This window comes from Haliotis asinina, chromosome 11 (assembly GCF_037392515.1).
Source record: "Haliotis asinina isolate JCU_RB_2024 chromosome 11, JCU_Hal_asi_v2, whole genome shotgun sequence".
Taxonomy (NCBI): Eukaryota; Metazoa; Mollusca; class Gastropoda; order Lepetellida; family Haliotidae; genus Haliotis; species Haliotis asinina.
The window spans coordinates 36,245,200-36,266,564 of record NC_090290.1 but is presented as its reverse complement, the minus strand read 5'-3'; positions in this window follow the sequence as shown (position 1 = coordinate 36,266,564).

Below are 21,365 nucleotides of genomic sequence, written 5' to 3'. Positions count from 1 at the left end.
AACGCGATTCTCTTAAAGTGATGAAAATTGAACTATGAAATGGCACTCGTTGTATTTCCCTGTCTAACTTCCGACCACTATCATACTTTCAACAATGTAACAACCAGTTGAACCTACAAAACTAACAAGGCAATCGTTCCTAATGCCCACATGGGAATGGATATAGCATCAACGAAAGAATAGCAACGAACGAATGAATGGGGCACGGATGACCGGTGTATCCTTGACCACCTCAAACTACCTCGCATTTCACGTGCACTCATACCCATCTCCGTGAGTATTCGCGCGATCACCACTAGTTTGCACCAGCAGCGTTTGGGCGATCAGTTTTAAGTGAAAACCTAAACATTCCTTCAGAACATGGACTTAGCACGGTTTACATCAACACGTTTTGATCAGACGTTGCTTCGTAAGTTAGCCGGACATTAATTGCGAAAGAACGTTCGCTGAAGATGACCATATTAACTGTGCATTACACTATGGAGTAAGACAGTTAATATTTAGCTACCCCCATACACTAAGGAACGAACTCGAACCTGCATGAACGGGGTGCAGTGACATGAGCAGGAGGCTGAAGGCGATGGCCATCAACAAGATTAGAGGACAACAAAAACTGCGTCGTGTGATGATTGTTTATACTTAAGAATAGTACCTCTGGTATGCATGACCGAGATCATGGTCACCTAGTCAAAATGGATTCGGCGTCTCACGATACGTAGTATCTAAGAACCTTCATCCTTTTTCAGGAGAGATAAATATATACAGCACAGCAGTGCCAGGTAGATAAAAAGGAATATTGCCAAGTATGTGGTAAAAAGAACCTCATGGGCAGTCAAATCCAGACCTGCATTGCGATTGATAAACGTGAGTGGATGGTGGAACAAAGAGTTACTACTCACATCAGGTTAATCATGGCAGAAGGCCGTAACACGTAGTAACCACATTACTAATTTCATCATATTTCAGCATGACGATACACTATTATATGGACGATAAAGCATAACTATGAGATAACGGGGAAGAATATGCATCGTTGCAATTTGACCATTTTAAGTATGATCCCTTGTGACATAGGCAAGCGGGCGTATTCCCATGCTGATACTACTGCAGTAAGGTATAATTCAAAACTACAAAACTCGTTTTTTTAAACCCACAAGAATTTTCTGCTTTTAACAGATTGTACAGTTGTGACCATGTCATGAGCATATCGTTCTTTCAGACGGATTACATCTGTGCGATGTTGTTTGTATATTGATAAGGTCTTGACCTGACAATCCAATGATTGTTACAAACTCCATAAGCAGATGGCATCTCTTCCGTGTCCACTGTATTGTACACTGTAGTGTCCAACGGATCTTATATACAAGCATCCATTTATTAATTATTGTACCATAACATATAAAATACATAAAGTAGCAATAATCACAAAATAGGAGAGACAGTTATTACTAGACGCATTCCTTCTCTATTCTACATAAAAAATATGCATGTGCATATAATAACTTACTTTTAACTCGCTTGATATCCTGTGATGTCTCGCGTCGTTTGTCGACGATCAGGGCATTCAGTTGTATTTAAGAATCCTGTGCACTCCCACGTCGGTGACATTCGCCTGCAGCACTGAACTAATTATAGAAGACCGGAGTCTGGTTCCTCTTTATAGATGTTAATGCAATGCGCTGTAACAGCGGCGAATCAACACTGTCTTACCTTTTATCGGGAGCGGTGGGGTAGCCAAATGGTTAAAACCGTTCACTCGTCACACCGAAGACCCACGTTCGATTCCCCACATGGGTACAATGTGTGAAGCGCATTTCTGGTGTCCTCCGCCGTGATATTGCTTGAACATTGTTAACTGCATTGAAACTATTTTGTATACGCTCGAAAGTATCAAGAACAACTGTTCCAAACCAATTTACAACAGCGGCTAATGTGAATTAAATCATCACACACATGCATGATCATGTGTTTGCAAAAGCGTGTGAGATGAATGTATCATTTTGGCAAATCAAGCGTTTCAGCTTAAAACTTCCAATTCCATTCGAGCTTCCTGTCATCTCTAGCAGCAACATAATACCACAAAATACCACTTACTCAGTGTCTGCAGTCATCGAGACATCATGTGCCCCACGTTTTATGTTCTCATTGATAACGATGGTAGTGTGGGCATGGAGTCTAACCATAGCGATGCAAGTCAGCGTCGTTGGTCTGTAATATCCACTGGAAACGCTGAATGGTACATTTCCTCATACAGACATGCGCGTCCATCATTAGTTCTTCAAGTAATCATTAATTGTGATGTGTTTTGTACGTCGCCTCCGATATGTGAAAATCAATTACGAAAGCCGATTCCTCAAAGCACTCTGATACGACGTATGACACATTGATCCCCTATCCACTTTGAAATATGGCCAGTTTAACTGGAAACAACAATGCTGTTTCATGCACTCTTTACATGTAGCTGTTGTGAATATGTTTTTTACCCAACTCTTGGAAATATGCCAGCAATATCTCGGCAGCTGGGGACATCGGAAATGGCATCCTTGCGGGAAATCGAACCCTGGTCACCTGTTGTCCGAGAGAATGCCTTATCCTCCTAGTTACTCATAGGTCAATTTCAGCTGGACTTCATGAACGGACCGACGGACATGACACGACTCCCTTTGGAGAAAGAGCCACAGTCTATCCCAGTTGTATAGCTAAATAGTCTGGCACCTGCCAGTCATGAATTCCTTTTTAAGTCCTTTTCGAGAAATATTACAATTCTACTATCACTGAAAGTTACGAATAAGTCTACGTTGGAAGTTTTCTTCCTCACCTTGACACTTTAACAGAAGGTCCACCAATGTTTACATGTCATATTCAGTGACCTGCAGTGCTGTGTTATGGTCAACCTTGCGCTATAGCTAGTCAACATTCTCGAAATACTACAGAGTACTACACCCTGTGGATTATCCTGGCGAAACGATTGGAAGACTTGTCTGGCATCTTTTTCTTAGGTATAACGAGTGTCAATTCTTACTTCTAATCTGACATTTTATGTCATTTACAAAGAAGACTTATGATGATCATCATTATGCCCTAACAAGTCTTTTTGAAGCTGGGTTACTGTTGGTTGGAGGTGAATATTACCATCCTTGTGCCAGTGTCTGCAAACAATTCTCTTGTATAATGTTACCTTTGAAATTATGCTTCCACTTCATCTTGTATTGGCCACGACTTTTAATGTGTAATTAATTTACAAGCATAGTTATTTAAGAAATACAGTTCGTTCTACCACCATGTATAGTGTAATAAAGCACACTTTCGCCCTGAACTATTATAATTAATAGTTAAAGCACGAGGACGCTCGCGTCCGAGTGCTTTAACGTTATAATAGGTCAGGGCGAAAGTGTGCTTTATTACACTATACATGGTGGTAGAGCGAACTGTATTTCTTTTCTAAGATGCCGTATCCAATAACTTCTAAGCCTAATTTCGATTATCTATGGCAGAAAACAAACGACGGTGTCTGTGACCTAAATTAAGAATCCTCGCACTGGGCTAACTGACGCGCTGTTCTTTTGACGTGTCAACCCCTAACGTTAAGACAAAGGTTACTAGAAAAACAAATGATGAACACTTTGATGATGGTTTATGTTCGGGTTAAATATCTTCTCTAGAGCATTATAATTACATCTGTGATTCTCTTAAACCATACTTGGCAATATGACCGCCTCATTTCTACTACCAACGAAAGTTTAGATCAGTACATTCAGAGGAAGCTGACAAGTCAAGCGACATTCCACGATTGCATTATGGGAATGTAAACATTGCCAACATTACCGTGTCTCTGTAAGATTTTCAGTCGAACTATGAGACATTTTATCCGTCGGAAAACATAAACGCGATGTTTCCACAGTGATGTTGGCTGTGTGGTGCAACTGCAAACCAAGAAACGGGATGCGACGAAGCAGTTTACTGTGAGAGGCTGTACGAAGCGATGGCAACTGACATCCATCGTGACGTCGGTTACATTGTGACGTAATGCAAAAAAGTTCGAATACGAGGGGGCAGACTGGAATGGCGTTAACACATTGTGACGTATTGCAAAAAGTGCACATTATCGTCTGATAAAGTATTGTCGGTGCCTTTGATCTTTCGCCGAAGCATCTTAGAATACAATGACCTGCATCACATTTCTTTGATGATGGTTTCACATCTAGTTCTGTCTCTGGTTACCATTTTACTTTCAACCCAGGAATCCACGCGTATCAACGTGCTCTGCGTTTCGAAGGTACGTTTGGCATTTTGTATACCGATCTATAACAAGTTATATGTGGTGAATGAAGTACTGTAATGGGATTTTTTGCTCCAGGTGGCCACAATAAATCGCTTTCAGTTGGAAGACCCAAAGTTTTGTTTCAACACATAAGTTAAAATGACTCCATACGCAGGAAACAGTTACAAGACGTGCATGTAGATGGCAACTCCTTCCTTGTTGTATAATAAGACGTTTCAAGACTACCATTTGATCTTTACTTTAATCATACTAGATATACACATTCAATGACACTAATATAATAGTCTCTATCACCGACGAAAGTCCTTTAAGTGTGCGCATTAATTACAATCGAGAACTCAAGAGTGAAAAAGCACGTCTTTGACTGAATTCAGCTTGAGAAGGAAAACCATTAACCAGTTTATGTATCGCCGTGAACTAACGAAAAAGGTCATCCTTGAAGACACGAGCCTAATTTAGCTGTTTCTGACAGCACTCCTGACAAAGCAGGTCACCCAAGTGAACAGGATCGTCACTTTATTAGCCAAAGAAATGAAGCAAACTGGATGTAGAAAGTAAGTAGACGCTTCAGGTTACCATCAACGCAAGCCTACAAAATTACTTCAGCTGATAATATCTGGTCAGGCTATTGACCGGATTTACTTGACAAATCCCTCCTAACCACATTCAATCCGTTGCAAAGGCCATTTGCACGACCCTCTCCCTCTTCATAAACTCATAAAGAATATTTGTCCCTGGCATCAGAGGTATTTGTCGTGCGAAATGACGTTTGTCGTCGTCAACATGCACTGTAACTCACACACTGGTTAGTAATGCTGCTTGTATATTTGTGACAGGTTTATACGGTTTTTAATTTACTCCAAGAAATCTGTTTTAGATTTGCAAAAGTGGTAGCCAGGTAGTTTAAGTTCCAGTGGTAAAGACAGCGTGTAAATGATAGTAACGAAGCTGCAATGCAAGAACTACCTATTTGACAATTACAAATTGGTAACGTAAAGAAACAGTTCAACAGAGCAAAATTAATCATGGTTTAGATGTGATAGTAGCAAATGCATCAAACGTCTTAAAGGTAGGATACACAGAAAATCTTAGATTAACCGACAAAGGTTAATCCATTTGGCATTTCCCGTGTCTGGAGTAATACTCGGCATCATAAATGAAGGTCTGAAGTGGCAAATGTATTAGATGTTATGTAATATACGCATGGAGGTGAGGCTAGAAGAATTATCAGCAAAGTTACAAAAAAACAAATATCGATCAGAGGATTAACTGGTCAGGGATGCCCCAAAAATCGGACCATTTCAAGCCAAATACATTATTGGCTGATAAACACAGAAATGAACACCATGCCTACAAATGACTAAAGCAACACAACACTCTCAATAATAATGATCAACCTGAATCCACAAACGCGTATTATGTAAAGTTTATTACGAATAAAACTCATAAATAATGAAGACGGGTTTCCTTTATTCATTTGTTGTAGCATTCAACAGAACATTTTTTTCGAGTTGAAGTCAAACGAGACAGACAACAAACCCTCGGTCGCACTCGAAAACATACCAATTCTGATTCATGATGGCAAACATTTAATTGTCAAGGCATTACAATCATGTTATAAAATCACTGTATATGTAAGCAGATAGTGTTTTTTGTTTTTTTGTTTTATGAAATGCATGCAAGTATGATATTACATTAGCTAGGACTGTCAGACTTATTATAAAGACGTACATTGAATTCGTCATTTGTCAGTCCTAACTTTTTTTACCAGTGGCAGATGATTAAACTTCAAAATGTTTTCATTTGTTATCATAATGAAGAAGATGGAAATATTATCGAGTGAAAACAATTCCATCTTCGTTGATCAGTTTTTGCGTATATTTCCAGATGGCACCGCAGGTCACGAGACAGTTAACAATTCGGGGTATCATCCGGGTACTCATGGGAGAAAAACAACAACAAAAGCAGTCCACGGAAATTGCTCTGGATCAGAGCCCCTTTCAGTCAAGAGTCCACTTCACATCACTATTTAAATGAAGTGCAAACAGAATTTAGATTCATCAGCATGTTACTTTTCTCGTGGGTCTCATGCATTGTCCAAATGCAAATTTTCACGAATTTCTTAAACTTCATGTTATGCAGTCTTCGCTATTATTTTCCTTCCTTTTAATATAGACATTTCTTAAAAATCAGTCTCATGACGATGTACAACCCCATGTGTAACATCAAGACAATATGTAAAACTAATACAGTATGTAAAAACGTAACGCTAAACGTGAAAAATAACGCAATATGTAAATATTAAGGCAATATGACAAATATTTAAAAAAAGTAAAACAACTACCCCAAAATGTAAAAACAATTTCTCACTGTATATGTAAAATGCTAGCGCAACACGTCAAACTTCATGTTAGGTTTGAATATTAGGGGTGACAATCGAAATCCTTTTCATTAATTTGGCAACAATTGACTTTATTTACAAAAATACTATGTCTGTTCTGTTCCTTGGCCCTGCGTCTTTCTCAGCCAAATGGCAGCTATTCAACCCTAAATCAGACATTTATCCAGTTTTCATCTTTAACTAACTTTGGAATGTCAGTTGTCACTGCCTTTTCTCATATAGTAGAGGAAGTCTTCGAACACTAACGGTGACAGGTTTTTAATGGTTTTTTGTAGATATATCTTTGCAATATATCTTTTGTTTACAGATTTTATTAATTATTGTTCCATACGCATTAAGAATCAGGGAAGGTAGGCAGGGATGATTTTGTCCCTCTGGACAACTTTCTTTCTCACTTCCCTCTGCTCGGGATAAATTTCTCTCCCACTGTCCCATTGTTCTGGACAACCTTCTTGTCACACTTTCGACCTGAATTGTGTCGCCCCAGTCTTTGCCCATTCCACATGTTCTACTCTCAACTTGATGAGTTTGATTTAGAGTCATGCAGTGTTACCATTCATCCTCAAAGTAACCAAGATATATCACTGAAGTCTGTCCTGGTAAAATCCGTTTAGGTAGAAATTTGAGTGAATGAGGTGGCAAGGACAAACAACCTTTCATTAATTATTCAGCTGTCAAGACTTTAAGTACTCTGAGATGTTTAGATATACAATATAACTGGTTCTGTATGTACTAACGTTTGATACAACGCCAATTCATCACATGAATGTCACATCATACACAGTGAATACATCCATATCCCATACCACTTAAATTAAATCAAATACAGTAACTTTATATTTATTGGTTTTAAACGACCAAGATCGGGATTCAGTCTCAAAGGTCTCTGGTATTACTCAGTTTCATTGGCAGCAATATTAGCTTTGGCTTGATTTCAAGGAAATCAAGGATGTGATTGGAATGGAAATACACAAATGACTGCATCTTGCTTGTCCGTTATACGAAAAACTGCTAGATGGATATTCCATTACGAAATGAAAGACACATTTAAACAGTAATTTTCACATTTTGGGGTAATGTATGTAAATACATGATAAATATGATATTTTCACTCAAATTCATTAGAAGTGTTTCTTATAGAAAGTGCCAAGTCTCTCGTAATTCATATGGGAGGGTTCATCTTTTTTTAATCAAAACTTGTTGCATTTCATTTGTGTATTTTGAGGGGAGATTAAACAAAAGAGAAATTGTCTGTCTATCACCAAAAGTAACTAATACATTAATGTCACGAAGGAAAATAATTTGCAAACCAGTTCACCACTAGATAGGACAAATGTGAACAGAAAACGGTTCTACTGAACAAAAACAATGCGTAGAAAATGGAAAAAAATCTGGAAAATAACATATTCCAGGATTTCAAGTTGAGCCCTGGCTACCGTACCAAATATCAAGATAAATAAAGATATCGTGCAAACCAGTTGTGTGGACGGACAGGCGGTAATTTTATATCGCCAACTTTGCGCGACATGCGCTTTGTGGGATTAAAAGATGAAAATAAGGCCCAAAGGTGAAACGTCCTTGATTAGGACATAGCGAATACAACCGTTGTGACCATTTATGTAACATGCAGTGAAAAATGAAACGAATTCCTTGAATACTGTCAAATATAGATTATTATACATAGTATCTCTTGACATGTATATCACACAATAATCGGCTATATTTTTACGTTGAATGACCCAAAAGATCACATTTCAATTAAGTTAGAAATGAAGTTAATTTTGACAACAAAATTGCACTCGTTTAATTATTTTGAAGAACAAACCAGGAGACAAAAGTATATAAAGTGTTAATTTCAGTCGCCAAGACGTATAAAGCAACAATAAACTTGTATTTGACAGATTCCGTTTATCGTTTACAAAATGCGCTAAATTGTCTTTACATTTTGTGCTAGGTGTTTACATATTGCGTTACATTTGGCGTTAATATTTTTAACACATTGCGTCATTCTTTATACGTTTTGCTTAAACGTTTAACATATTGCGTTAGTTTGTTCATATTGTCTTAATCTTACATATTGGGGTTGTACACGTCTTAACCTACGGCACCCGAAAAATAACATCTTATGGCAGGAATCTGGTGTAACATCCCATTCACTTAACAACAAAAACGACCAAACAATGAAACAATCGAAAACATACCAAAAAGAAGAGAAAACAAAACATGTTTCAAATATCGTGGGATGATGATACAATCTGTCCTTCTTTGTCATTGATCATAATTATGTACACATAAAGTAACAATTTATTATGTTAATTCTTTAGGCGGGTTTCCAACAACATTAATTTGGTGGTTGCCCCTCATTCCTTACCATTACTTTGTCATCAGTATATCGCTTTATGGTGCAGTTAGTGGTACCATATCTCCCCCGCTAATGCTAATGTGCAGACCCGTGAAGGTCCCGGGGTAGAATAGGACTTCAGCAACCCATGCTTGCTATAAAAAGCGACTTTACTTGTCGTAAGAGGCGACTAACGGGACCGGGTGGTCAGGCTCGCTGTCTTGGTTGACACATGTCATCGGTTCCCAATTGCGCAGATCGATGGTCATGTTGTTGATCACAGGATTGTCTGGTGGAGACTCGATTATTTACAAACCGCCGCCATATAGGTTGAATATTTGTCAGTGCGGCGTTAAACTAAATTCACTCACGATAATGTGCATACTGGGACAATAGCGACTGTTGTCTATTGCTGTCAACAATCGTCGTGTCCCTTCCCTTCTCTGGTGCACTTATTCAATCAGCGACACGAATTTGACTGTAGACTGGTTCACTGACGTATTGATTACCTTAATTAAGAGAGTCAGCAATGATCAGGTGAAGGGAAACAAAAGCTTTTGGTTCCACTTTTAGATACTATTGGATTGAAATAATAGTACTCAGTACAAATAGTACCCAACAACAAAAAATACCAAGCAGACAAATCCACACACAAAGAAACAGGACCTAAACTTGACACACTTCCAACATCCCAGAATGGCGTTCCTGTGATCACTGGACACAAAGAGAAGCCTAACACTACAACCACGTCTAAACCCACGAAATAACACATATCAAAGGTGGCCTTCTAGTTTCCATGTTAATTCCACATAAACCACATAACTCCATAATTAGAGCAACTTAAGAAAACAACATAAAGTGGAAATAAATAAATAAATAAATAAATAAATAAATAAATAAATAAATAAATAAATAAATAAATGGTATCCTATTTACTAGGATTTTTTTTAGGCTATCTTATCAACACAACAACAACATAATCAGACCGACGGAAACAACGGAAACGGAAAAAGGTAAGCGCTCCGAACGGTGGCGTCTCCTAATGCGGGCTATTAACTTTCGGTGGCGTCTACTAATGCTTACAGGGACAAATAGTTACAGTCTTAAATAAACAGTTTTACGCACCAATGGTCACAAATTATACTGCCTCTACCCTTAAGCTTCCACTGAAGTGGTAGGTCCCACCTCATTGTGCACTAATGCCTACAGGGAATGGACAACACAGACTTTAAATGACATTTTATAAGGTTTAATCATATCACTTTCATTTCTTCCCACAAAATTTCATCACATTGCATATTATTGAATTATTAATTGTGATTACATGACGTAACACTAACCGGTACAGTCCACGCGTGTATAGGTAAGCGTATCGTTGTCACAGCAATTTTTGTAGCTATTATTCCTTGTAGACAGTAGCAGACCTTCCGAGCGTAACCCCCGCTTGAAATGCGTCCTATTCATTAGGATTATTTAGAACTTTTAGGGTCTTAGGGTTAAGGTAAGGATGTGGTTTAGGGAAAGGGTAATGTTGAGTGCTAAGGGTTTTGATAAATACACATTTTTGCCTTTTTACAGTATGATAAAATAAAACGGGGTTCACGGGTGGAAATCCATATCAAAACATACACAAATGCTCGTCATATGAGCTTTCTAAAAGGAGGAGGGAAGTCAAGGAAATCTACAATAGCAGTTTTCATTAAACGAGAGTGTACTTAAAATAACACTATTTGTGACACTGAAAGGCATAATGTCCTGTGACTGGATAGTTTACTGGGAATGAAATACAGTATTCATTTCTCCAGTTGCTCTTCTAAATGAGTGCCTTATCTGTTTACTTCCGTTTCTGTGGACACATGACAGTAAGATATATAATCTTCCTGTTGTGTGTGTGTGTGTTTGTGTGTGTACTCTGAAAAGAACTAACACAAGGACTTCGTTATTTCAATATAGATTTAAAGACTCAACTTTTACCAAAATCTACTTTTATTTTCAAGGATGACTCAGAGCATTTGGGCGATTACATCTGATTGTGGAGCTATATGTGTATGTAAGTATGCATGTATTAATAATAGTAGTCTATGCGATTTGATCTGGTAATATTGATATTCTGTGTTGCAATGTTTGGTTTGTAGATGAGTAATACGCCCTTTTGGTGATATTTTTCAGTTTGAATGTAAATTCATTTCATTTAGTTTAGAGCTGGAAGGAGTGGTCTTGTTGAACACTTTTAAAATAGCATGGTATACAGGTACGTTATTCCCCGTGACGTCTTTGATTGGAATTCTAAAAGTGGGGTTAGATGAAGGATGAGGACTATTTTTATGGATGTACAACTCCTTTATTTGTAAAGGCACATATACCATACACAAACAGCATATTCATATATGTACATTGCCGGAGATGGGCACAGCTACAACTTCATTACACTCCAGCTCCCAGTATTAGGGAGTGCATACATCTTCATCCTGAATCGAGGCTTTGCCCTCCATAAAGGGGACCGCCCCGTGCCTTTGTCCTCCTGCAAGAAGAACCCAGCATCCGTTTGGAGAGATGGTTACAGAGGAGGAAGGGACACAGCGTACATGCAGACGTTCATGTCTCTTTAAAGCCAAGGATAAGCACATAGCTGCCAATACAACCAACATTGACTTTGATCTGTGACAGAAGCTGCTCATAACAATCAACATGTTGTTTCCTATGTTTCCATATACATGAATTAAACCATTTCAGCTGAGCATTTTCTAACAACGCTATTAGTATTTCTAATGCTACACATGCTTGCAAATTTACCAATAAATGCAAATGACGTCCTTGTGAATAAGAATATGTTTTATATTGTCTTCAAAAATCTCACCTGCCAGCCAGGCCCTCTGTGGGCTTCGTGGCAGTCGTCTTGCCTCCAGAAGTGTCCTTGGTCCACTTCTGCCCATAGAAAGTCCCCTTGGCAGTCCTTCTTCCTCTTGGTTTTCAAGGTCTGATTCTGCCCCCCCAGGACGATGGTGTCAACTGTTCTAATAGTAAAGGACAGCATTGTTAAACATTTCGCATCATTCACACTTACTACGCCAAAAATGAATGCCAAAGGTATATGCTTATTCGTGAAAAAAACTGTAACCTGCAACAAAAGTTGTAACGTGAGCATGACGTGATGGTAAACAATAATGTTATATTTTGTCTGGATAAGATTGTTTGAAAACCTGCCTTCCTGGTCTTCTGGCTTTGTGGCAGTCGTTCTGCCTTCAGGAAAGTCCTTGGTCCACTTCTGTCCATGGAATGTCTTCTTGGCAGTCATCCTGCCTCTGGAGAACTTCAAGGTCAGATTCTGTCCTCAGAACGATGGCGTCCAAGGTCCTAACAGGAAAGATAAGGAATAACTTAATCTTTCACATCATTTATGCTTACTACGTAGATACTGAATGCTCAAAGTACATGTATTTGATTATATATGTATATGAGAGATGCTGTAACCGGAAACGCTTTTTTGAACTTGACCATGACGTCATGGTAAAGAATAGGTTTCACTTTATATGGATAAGATTGTTAGAAAACCTACTTCCCTGGTCCTCTGTCGGCTTTGTGGCAGTCGTACTGCCTCCAGAAGAGTTCTTGGTTCACTGCCCCCAGGATGATGGCGTCCACGGTCCTAATAGGAAAGGTATATATATTTCCATCACTGGCAGTTACTGTGTTTATTAATGCAAAATATATGCCTACAGGTGAAAAAACCTCAAACCTGAAACACAAGTTGTAACTTTGCAGTAGACGTCATGGTAAACAAGGGTACATTTTATGTTTTCTTCAAAAGATTGTTTAAATAGAAAGAGTTGCTTGCCTGTTCGACGGTCCTTCTAATAAAGGTAAAGAATAGTTTACATCATTTATACTTTACTTATACCCACACAGATTATGACTGCGTGAGTGTAGTTTTACACCGTTTTAGCATATTGCAACATTATCACAGCGGAAAACATCAAATATAGGCTACACACATCGTACCCATTTGGGAAATCGAATAAACGGTCTTTGGAGCGAATGCTTTAACTGCCAAGTTATCCGACGGTCCCAACAGACATAAATGCAAAACAAATATGTCGGGTCCTGAAAACAAGATTCAATCTAAATATTAAACTGAAATATTGTAATACTTTAACAGCAGGTGGTCGCTGTCGGCAAGTACACTGTCCCTCAAAGTGACCATACGGGACTTGCTTTGTCTGGGAACTACCTGCAGAAGGGCGGAATGGTGGGTTAGCACTAAGTTATGCCATCTCTAGACAGCATCATGCAGGGCATGCATGAGGGGGCCTGTCTACATTACCACCTAAATCTACCAGTCAAGTGCAGTCAGCATTGGGCCTACTGGGGGATGCTGACTGGGTGTGCCAACCCTAACTATCTGCTGTGTTGCTGTAACAATCATGCTGACAGTACAATCGGGCCCTAGCAGCGAACCTGCTCCACAGTACAGTCGGCGGGGAGCTACGCGAAAAGCGGAGAGACTATGGAGCCACCATCAGACAAAAACTCATCCCATTGGTCACTCGGAAAGGCAGTGGGTTAAGGGTTCAAGCAAGTTGGTGTATGCAACAGTTTCGAGATCTGTACACATAAAGAATGGAATTTATACAAATATTTCAGTATGAAATACAAAATAGATTAAGAACACGTCAACATTGTTGGAACTAGGGGACTCCGAATCAAGAAAACGAGCGGGACGTTTAATGGTGCGTTTAGGTCGGGTAGCTGTGTTAATAGGAACAGGAGGTGGTGAATTAGAAGATGAAAAATCATGCGTTAGTAAGTGAGTCAAACCAGTGCTTGAAGCGTAGCTAGTCGTCAAGCGTATGTACCTCAGTCATAGCGTCGGGACTAAAAGGGGAAAAAAATCACGTGAGTCATTGTCTGAATCGTTTCTCAGTCTATGCTGACCTGGGGTGATGTCGCTAGAAGAAAGGAAATCAAGTAAAGGGTATGTAGATGAGCTGTGGCGAGACGGAGTTTTAGGCAAATTGGGAGGAAAGCGATCTTCAGAAGGCATGATGGAAGGACAGAGGAAATCAGGAGTCCAGTGGTGGAAATGGCAAGAGCCGGAGTTACCTTTACTAGTCAATATATATGCTCAAGGCACGTGCAGCATCTGCCACGTTAAAGCTATCTCATCACAAGTGTTTGCGCGGAGACACTTTTTTCCGATTTAGCGCAGTTAAAGAGACTCATTATTTTCCGGCTTGACCCGAGGAAGACCTGATAATAAATTTAATTATTGAAACAAAACTTTCTTTAGATTAATTAAAGGCTTATTTATGAATTTATGTAAAGCAATATAATTAACAAATAAGCAACGGCTAATACAATACAGGTACGATGCATTGACAATTTAAACTTACAGGTTAAACCAAAGGTGACATAGATGTATGGCTCATTCAGAACAGATGAAGTCAACCAAAGTATCACAATTTAATTCAAATGTCGTCCGTGGGTGGGAAATTGTAAATTTTGATGTGCCTATCACTGCTCATTGCATTCGTGACTCGCTCGTGTTATTCTGGGACTAGCTCAAAACCGTTTCTATATTGACGTATGAACACCAGAACTTCTTCATACAAGTACAATAATAGAGATGACGGAAACTCTTGAAAACATAGCCTGGTTTAAATAGTAATAATGATGATGATTAGTTGAAAACATACCCTAACCAGCTTTTCACTATTTACTTCTATAGTCTATATTTCTACGACCGTTTTAGGAATTCAAAAGTGATTTCCCCTTACATAGGTAACTAAGATAGCATTATATTTGAGCTCTACGAACTCTGAATAGATGCACAAAAACTACCATAAAACATGTTTCAAACCGGAAGTTCATCGAAAGTCTTCCCGTGGAGTTTACAGAAAAAGGCGAGTGATACCGAATGCCCTCGTCGCACATTTTCCGTATTTAGACATTTCAGATTTTACATTTTAGCTTTGATACCGACACAGGCAGTTTGTGAGTTCTTTAATGCCATCTCACTGAGATCTCACTGCAATATATGTGACGCTTTGTACTAACCTGTCATCCGCAAATACATTCATCCATGCGCCCAAGAGCCTGTGAACATGTGCAAACTATCAGGTATTATATCGTTTTTTTTCTGTGTTCTAGGAAATAAGCCTTGTTTCCCCGGCCATTCCACCACAATCCATCAGTATTAGGTTATTTATATACGCGGAACTTTTGAACTGGTCGCTAACATTTACAGATCAGGGGCCCCTTTCACAAAACTCTCGTAAGCCTAAGGTCTCGTAATTTTTCTCGTAGCATTCCTACTTCCTATGATACGGTATAGGAGGTACGAATGCTACGAGAAAAGTTACGAGATCTTAGGCTTACGAGAGTTTTGTGAAAGGGGCCCCAGGCCAATGTGGGTTTGTCATATTTGATACAAGAGGATCCCCAACACCGATCATGTCGATTACTCTTTAAAGAATTACAACCTTACACTGTCCAAGTGGGTTTAAATACAGCAGTCACCTGTCAAGTTCTGGCATGAAAGGTTATCAAGGGAAACGAAAGCCATTGTAAAACATGTTTTCAGCGCACTGACATGAGTCATCAGCACGGATTTGTCAATCTGTCAATGAAGAACGCATAAATCAAAGGACGAGGTTGCAAAGGTCTCTTTTGCGTTCACGAAGAAACGTGAAATATTCAGACATACCTCGCAGCGTTAGAACGATATTCATCAGACACGATCTATGGCAGACACCTCGACATATGTTTTCTTACACGTTCTAGCTCGGACTATGGAATACGTTGTCATGGAATAGGTGAAAACGATTAATTTACCAACTGTATGAACGATGAACTGATGAGCAATTTAGTAACTCAATAAAAACAGTGAAGGTTTTTGTCGCTACATCTGATGAACAGGGGGATCAAGTAGTTTGCTGACTGAAGGTGTTTGCTATTTTCGCCACTGTCATAAACCTTCTTAAAATCGACCAGAATGCATCACAATACACATTAAGTCGCAAACCCGGTGATCTTTAACAACGGGATCACTCCACACGTTGAAATCGCCTAATCACCTATTTGGACGACTGTGTTCTTTGGCCTCAAGATCAAACTTGCCCAAAGTACAGTTAGTGTTGCATGGCTGACAATGAATGTGTTCAAAACTTCAGTTAGTTTAAGATTTCAGAGTGGAGTTAATTTAATTTGGCTTCTTGGTAATTAATGATGGCTCATATTGATCATTTTGAATGTTATTGAAAGAATGTCGCAAGACTTTCCAGACGCAAATTATGGTTATTTCTAGCCATTCGCGGTAATTTCAGTACGCAAAACCCTCCAATGTAACGTATATAGATTAAAACATCATATTTATAGAACCATCTTTAACCGATGTCTGTTGAACTTTGTGTTCGGGGGCAACTGGTGTGAATCTGGAGTAAACACACTTGTGTAATCCTCAAAGTTCCAAACAGAGAATTTCTGTTTCCCAGTCTAAGAGACAGTGCATATTGTTTTGTTAGGCAAATGTGGTTTTGTTAAGCATAGCGTCACATTAAATAACGTAGAGATGTCATCGGTCACACACGTTTAAAGCAACGAATGTGAATTTCAAGTCGAATCTAGGACTATGTAATTTCACTTGCTAAGAGTACGTTAGAAGTCCATTCCATTTTTGTTCCTTCCCCGTCTGATTCTGAAAGCCCCACCATGGTTGTGTCAGTGGTTCTGCTTAGAAGGATAGAACTAAACCTATCATGGGATGGCTCTTGAGATGTACTTTGCTTTTACCGTCATCTCTCTGCTAACATCCATGTTTCAATACCTATATCTCAGCAGGCCTCGTGTACAATGAACTTTTAATAGTTGATATTAATCATCAATCAGTACATTTCTAACATTACACATTCAACTGAACGTTAAAGACTAGTCTGTATTTTAATTTACTAGATTAATAAGGGACTCACAGGCTTTTTATTCTCAGTAATTTCTGAACCATAACAGTTTTGCAGCAAGAAATAAATGGTGTACAACCGCACCTTTTCCTCAGCTGTGGCTTCCTTGTGTATTGGGTGTTGACACTTCCTCAAAGAAATGTATAACGCCGTAAATGGGATGTGTTGGCATGTAAGAGATACCATTATTAATTTATTCTCCAAACGCACACCAAACCCTAGCCAAACATTTTGTCTATATGCTCTCAAGGTATTTTAAAGTAAAATGCCTTGAATTATATCCTTTTGCTCACTTTTGTATCAAGCGCAGTGTATAGTAACTACGTTTAATCTTCTGGGAGGAGGTCATTTTGCGGCGATGTCGTATTGGCTAAACACGATATACTCATGAATACTTTTTGAAAAGTGAGGATCCTCCGTTCTGCATCCCCTGTGATGAAAGAATCACAGTCAAGCATATCCTGCTTGACTGTGATGAGTATTCCATCACAAGGGATCAGTATTTTAATTCAGGAACTATGAAGGATCTTTTTACTAATACCCGCTCTCATTTGATTATTGCATTTTTAAAAGAATTAGATTTGTTATCAGAATTGTATATAGATAAATATTTAATTATTGGTAGTCTAGATTAATAACTGAGATTGTTAGTGGTTGTGCCCTCGAAGGGGGTTGAAGTATTGTAAAATTATTGTCCTCCTGAGAGGGTACGTAAGTCCAAAATATTGTGTTTAAATTTAGTAATACCAAACTTTTAATCGTAGTATATTTGTTGTTTTTAATAATGACTAAATTTCAGTATAATCGCCAATGGCTGAGGGGATGGTGCAAATCCATCTGGGGTCCATGCAGGTAGCAAAGGTGCTCTAAGTCCCCATGGTCCCTAGTTTGGTGATCTACCGTCAGTTGCTGGCGATCTACAGCCCGTATTTTATATTGTATTGTCCAAATAGTGGTATTTGTTTTTACTCTCCACACCAGTTTTAGTTGTAAATGTGATATTCTAGTGGTTTTACTGTCCTTTGACGACAGATGTTTATAATGTATACATATTTCATTTCAGTATCAAAATGTTTCTCCTCACGATATGACTGAAATATTGCCAATGTGACGTTAAATATTAACTCACTCACTCACTCACTCACTCACTCTAATCTTCTGGTATCCTTCGAGTTGCAACATATGCTAACTGTCATAGGTCTTGACTTCCCGGCCTATGTAGCCCTTTAGCCCTTGACTTCACGGCCAATGTAGCCCTTGACTTCACGACTAATGTAGCCCTTGACTTCACGGCTAATGTAGCTCTTGACTTCACGGTTCGTCCCCTTAAGACGCTGATGTTTACAGCTACACTCAGCATTATTCCAGCTAGATTGCGAAGGTTTTTAAACAATCGAGTCTGTACGAAACAATCCAGTAATCAACACCACACACATCGATGTACGCAATGGGATACGGTTACATGGCAACCAAGTGAGAGAAATAATTTATCTTTGTCTGTGTGTAAACGCCACAGCTTTACCCATGTGTTTGCATTTTATAGTCCCTGTTAGCTGATAGGGGGTAGATCCTGCTCTTCAGAAAGCAAATCTTCCCGTCGACGATGTACATGGAACGCCCATGCATGTTAGGCTGTATAAAAAATATAAATGTTTCACGGGCACATTTCTTTTCAAATGTGACGAGGGCGGTAGGATTTTTTAAGAACTATGAAAGAAAATGAAGTGACGAGGGAGGAACACAATTGTATTTTTTTTGTCTCAGAAATACAGCATTGGAGGTTTAGCACGTGTTTATGAGTTGTAGATTCAGTCACACTCGTTCTTGCAGACACTCGTGCGCAGTCAAAATTAATTTTTTAAATGGCAATAAATACTTGCTGCGAGCTTTTTTACTCAGCCTTAAGAAGGTGAAGAGAGAATAATGTGTGGGCTGGTATCTCTGCATGTTGGACATTTGTGCGGCATTAGTTTTGGAACCGCTTCCGGTCAGTAGACACACAGCTGGTGATATATTACTTTCTTGATAACAGCTTCTGCCAGACAGCGCCAAGAGTATGTATCAGATCTGTTTAGGAGCGTCAGAGTTATACACGCGTTATTCTTTGTCACTTAACAAATGTCACATCACTGTATCATTAAGATAGATAGGTTCTACAGGTATATTAGCTTTTAGCACCTGCATTCATTTGACATTAACATCACTGTTAACCCTGAAAAGCTGTCATCAATGTTCTTACCAGCCACGCCGAAACTGCTGATCAGGTCACTGTGCTATTTACATTTCAGCAGCACTGTAGATAAATTGGTTGATTCTTTGCCCTCTGCAATGTGTGGCATTTGTGGGGCTGCAACGTCAATATCGATTCAGCGCTAATAATTGACAGCATACATGCTTCTACGAGATTAAGTGTCAGTTAGCTACTAGTATGCATCTATTATGTAACTGATGTTCAAAACACAAGTACGCGTGCAATGGTATTTGCTCAGAAAACGTTCAGGTGGGTCTGTAATTCATCAGGTGTTCAGCGTGAAAAGTAAGTGACACACACGTCTTTGGCAAGTACGATAAATGGTAAAATTGTTTTCTTTGCATGTAAAGAGCATAGCATGTGTGCAATTACTCAAAAACAAAATATCTTTGAAAGTCCATGGGCTCAAACGTACCCTGCAAAAAGAAGAAAACTCTCGACAGTATTTTAGGTAGTCTGTGAGAACTCCCTTTTGCTATGCATCAAAGGAAGTGTCTTAGCTACATATATCGACAGACATTCCGTGAAGGTCCCGTAGTAGAATAGGACTTCAGCCACTCATGCTTGCCACAAAAGGCGACTATGCTTGTCGTAAGAGGCGACTAACGTGATCGGGTGGTCAGGCTCGTTGACTTGGTTGATACTTGTCATCAGTTACCAATTGTGCATATCGATGCTCACGTTGTTGGCCTCTGGATTGTCTGGTTCATACTCGATTATTTACAGACCGCCGCCTTATAGTTGGAATATTGCAGAGCGAGGCGTAAAACTAAACTCACTCATTCCTAATGTACTGGTGAGTTAGTATACGTTGTACGCGTATGTACGTGAAGAGAATAGGTTCTGTTCCAAAACGGAGACAGACACAAAGTGGGTCGGTACCACGGAGGGGTGTATAAAGCAGCGTAATACAAATACTCCAGTCTACATTAGCTTCCATCTGCACAATATGGTACGTAATCACTTAAAAAATACATTTAAAAAAAATATGTTTTAATATTAAATGCACTGATCCTGCGAAATTTGATAACAACACTGATAAAAAACATTTCAGTTCCACCCTGTTAGTCCAGTGAATCCCACACATGATGGTGATCTGCCGTTGGTAGATGATGCAGTTCTCAAGTGTTGACTCAATTTATTGTAATGATCTTGCATGCACGTGAATGTGGATTAGATTACACGTAGACTGACGAGGGTTTAAAGTAGGCCGCTTACACGTACATGTGTAATTGTTTTTGTTTCTAAAATTGAGAAGGGCCAGCAATGTGATGTTGTCACGTCTGGTAAATATCGATAATATTCTGTCACATGTGTCCTATCCTGATGAAGGACATCCTTTTCCTCGTCACACTGATAGTCTCAGTTGCCTGACATTTATAAGCGCGGCGTTTTTCATTTACTGTACGACGCCACTGACTCAGAGAATAAAGGAAATGTCATCTATCTTGCTGCCGATGAAACAGTCTTCGAGTTTATCTTCTTCTTTATTTTGCTTGATACTGTGATATTCCAGTCGGTTCTACTGTCCTTCTATGACGGATTTTTCATGATTTTTCATGATTTCCCACAAGTCACTATATATCACAAATAAATGTTCTCGTCATAATTTGGCTGAAATTTTAACTCACTTACGTCTTTCTTTCTTCCTCCTCATTTGGCACCCGTGAAAAGCCACCTCCTCGTGGTAGGTGCTGGGTAACGCTAAGTGCTTATCACTCGTGTGGACCCGGAGCAGAATGTGTCCACAGCACCCCATTGCTGGTTGTAAGCGGCGACCAAATTGGGCAATCTGTTTGCCGTGGGTTGCGTTCCGTGTCGGTGGAGGGCGGTAGTCTGGTGGTTGAGGGCAGTGGGAGCTTGAACATTGGTCCTTTTTCTCAACACACCACTTTGGTCCTTACTTCACCTACACGGATGGAAGAATCGGCTGGTCACGCCAAGCCCTGAGCTATAACTATGTCATGCTGAATATTTATGAAACTGTGTTAATTTGATTTTCCATGCTTGGCTATTTTGAGATTAAAATTTCAACTGCATCATTTTTAGTTTGTTTTTGCCTACAGTCGTATGCCCAGAAGGCTGTGGCTTAGAGGCCAATCTGGTGGAGCTATTAGTGTCTTAATTTGTCTGCTGGA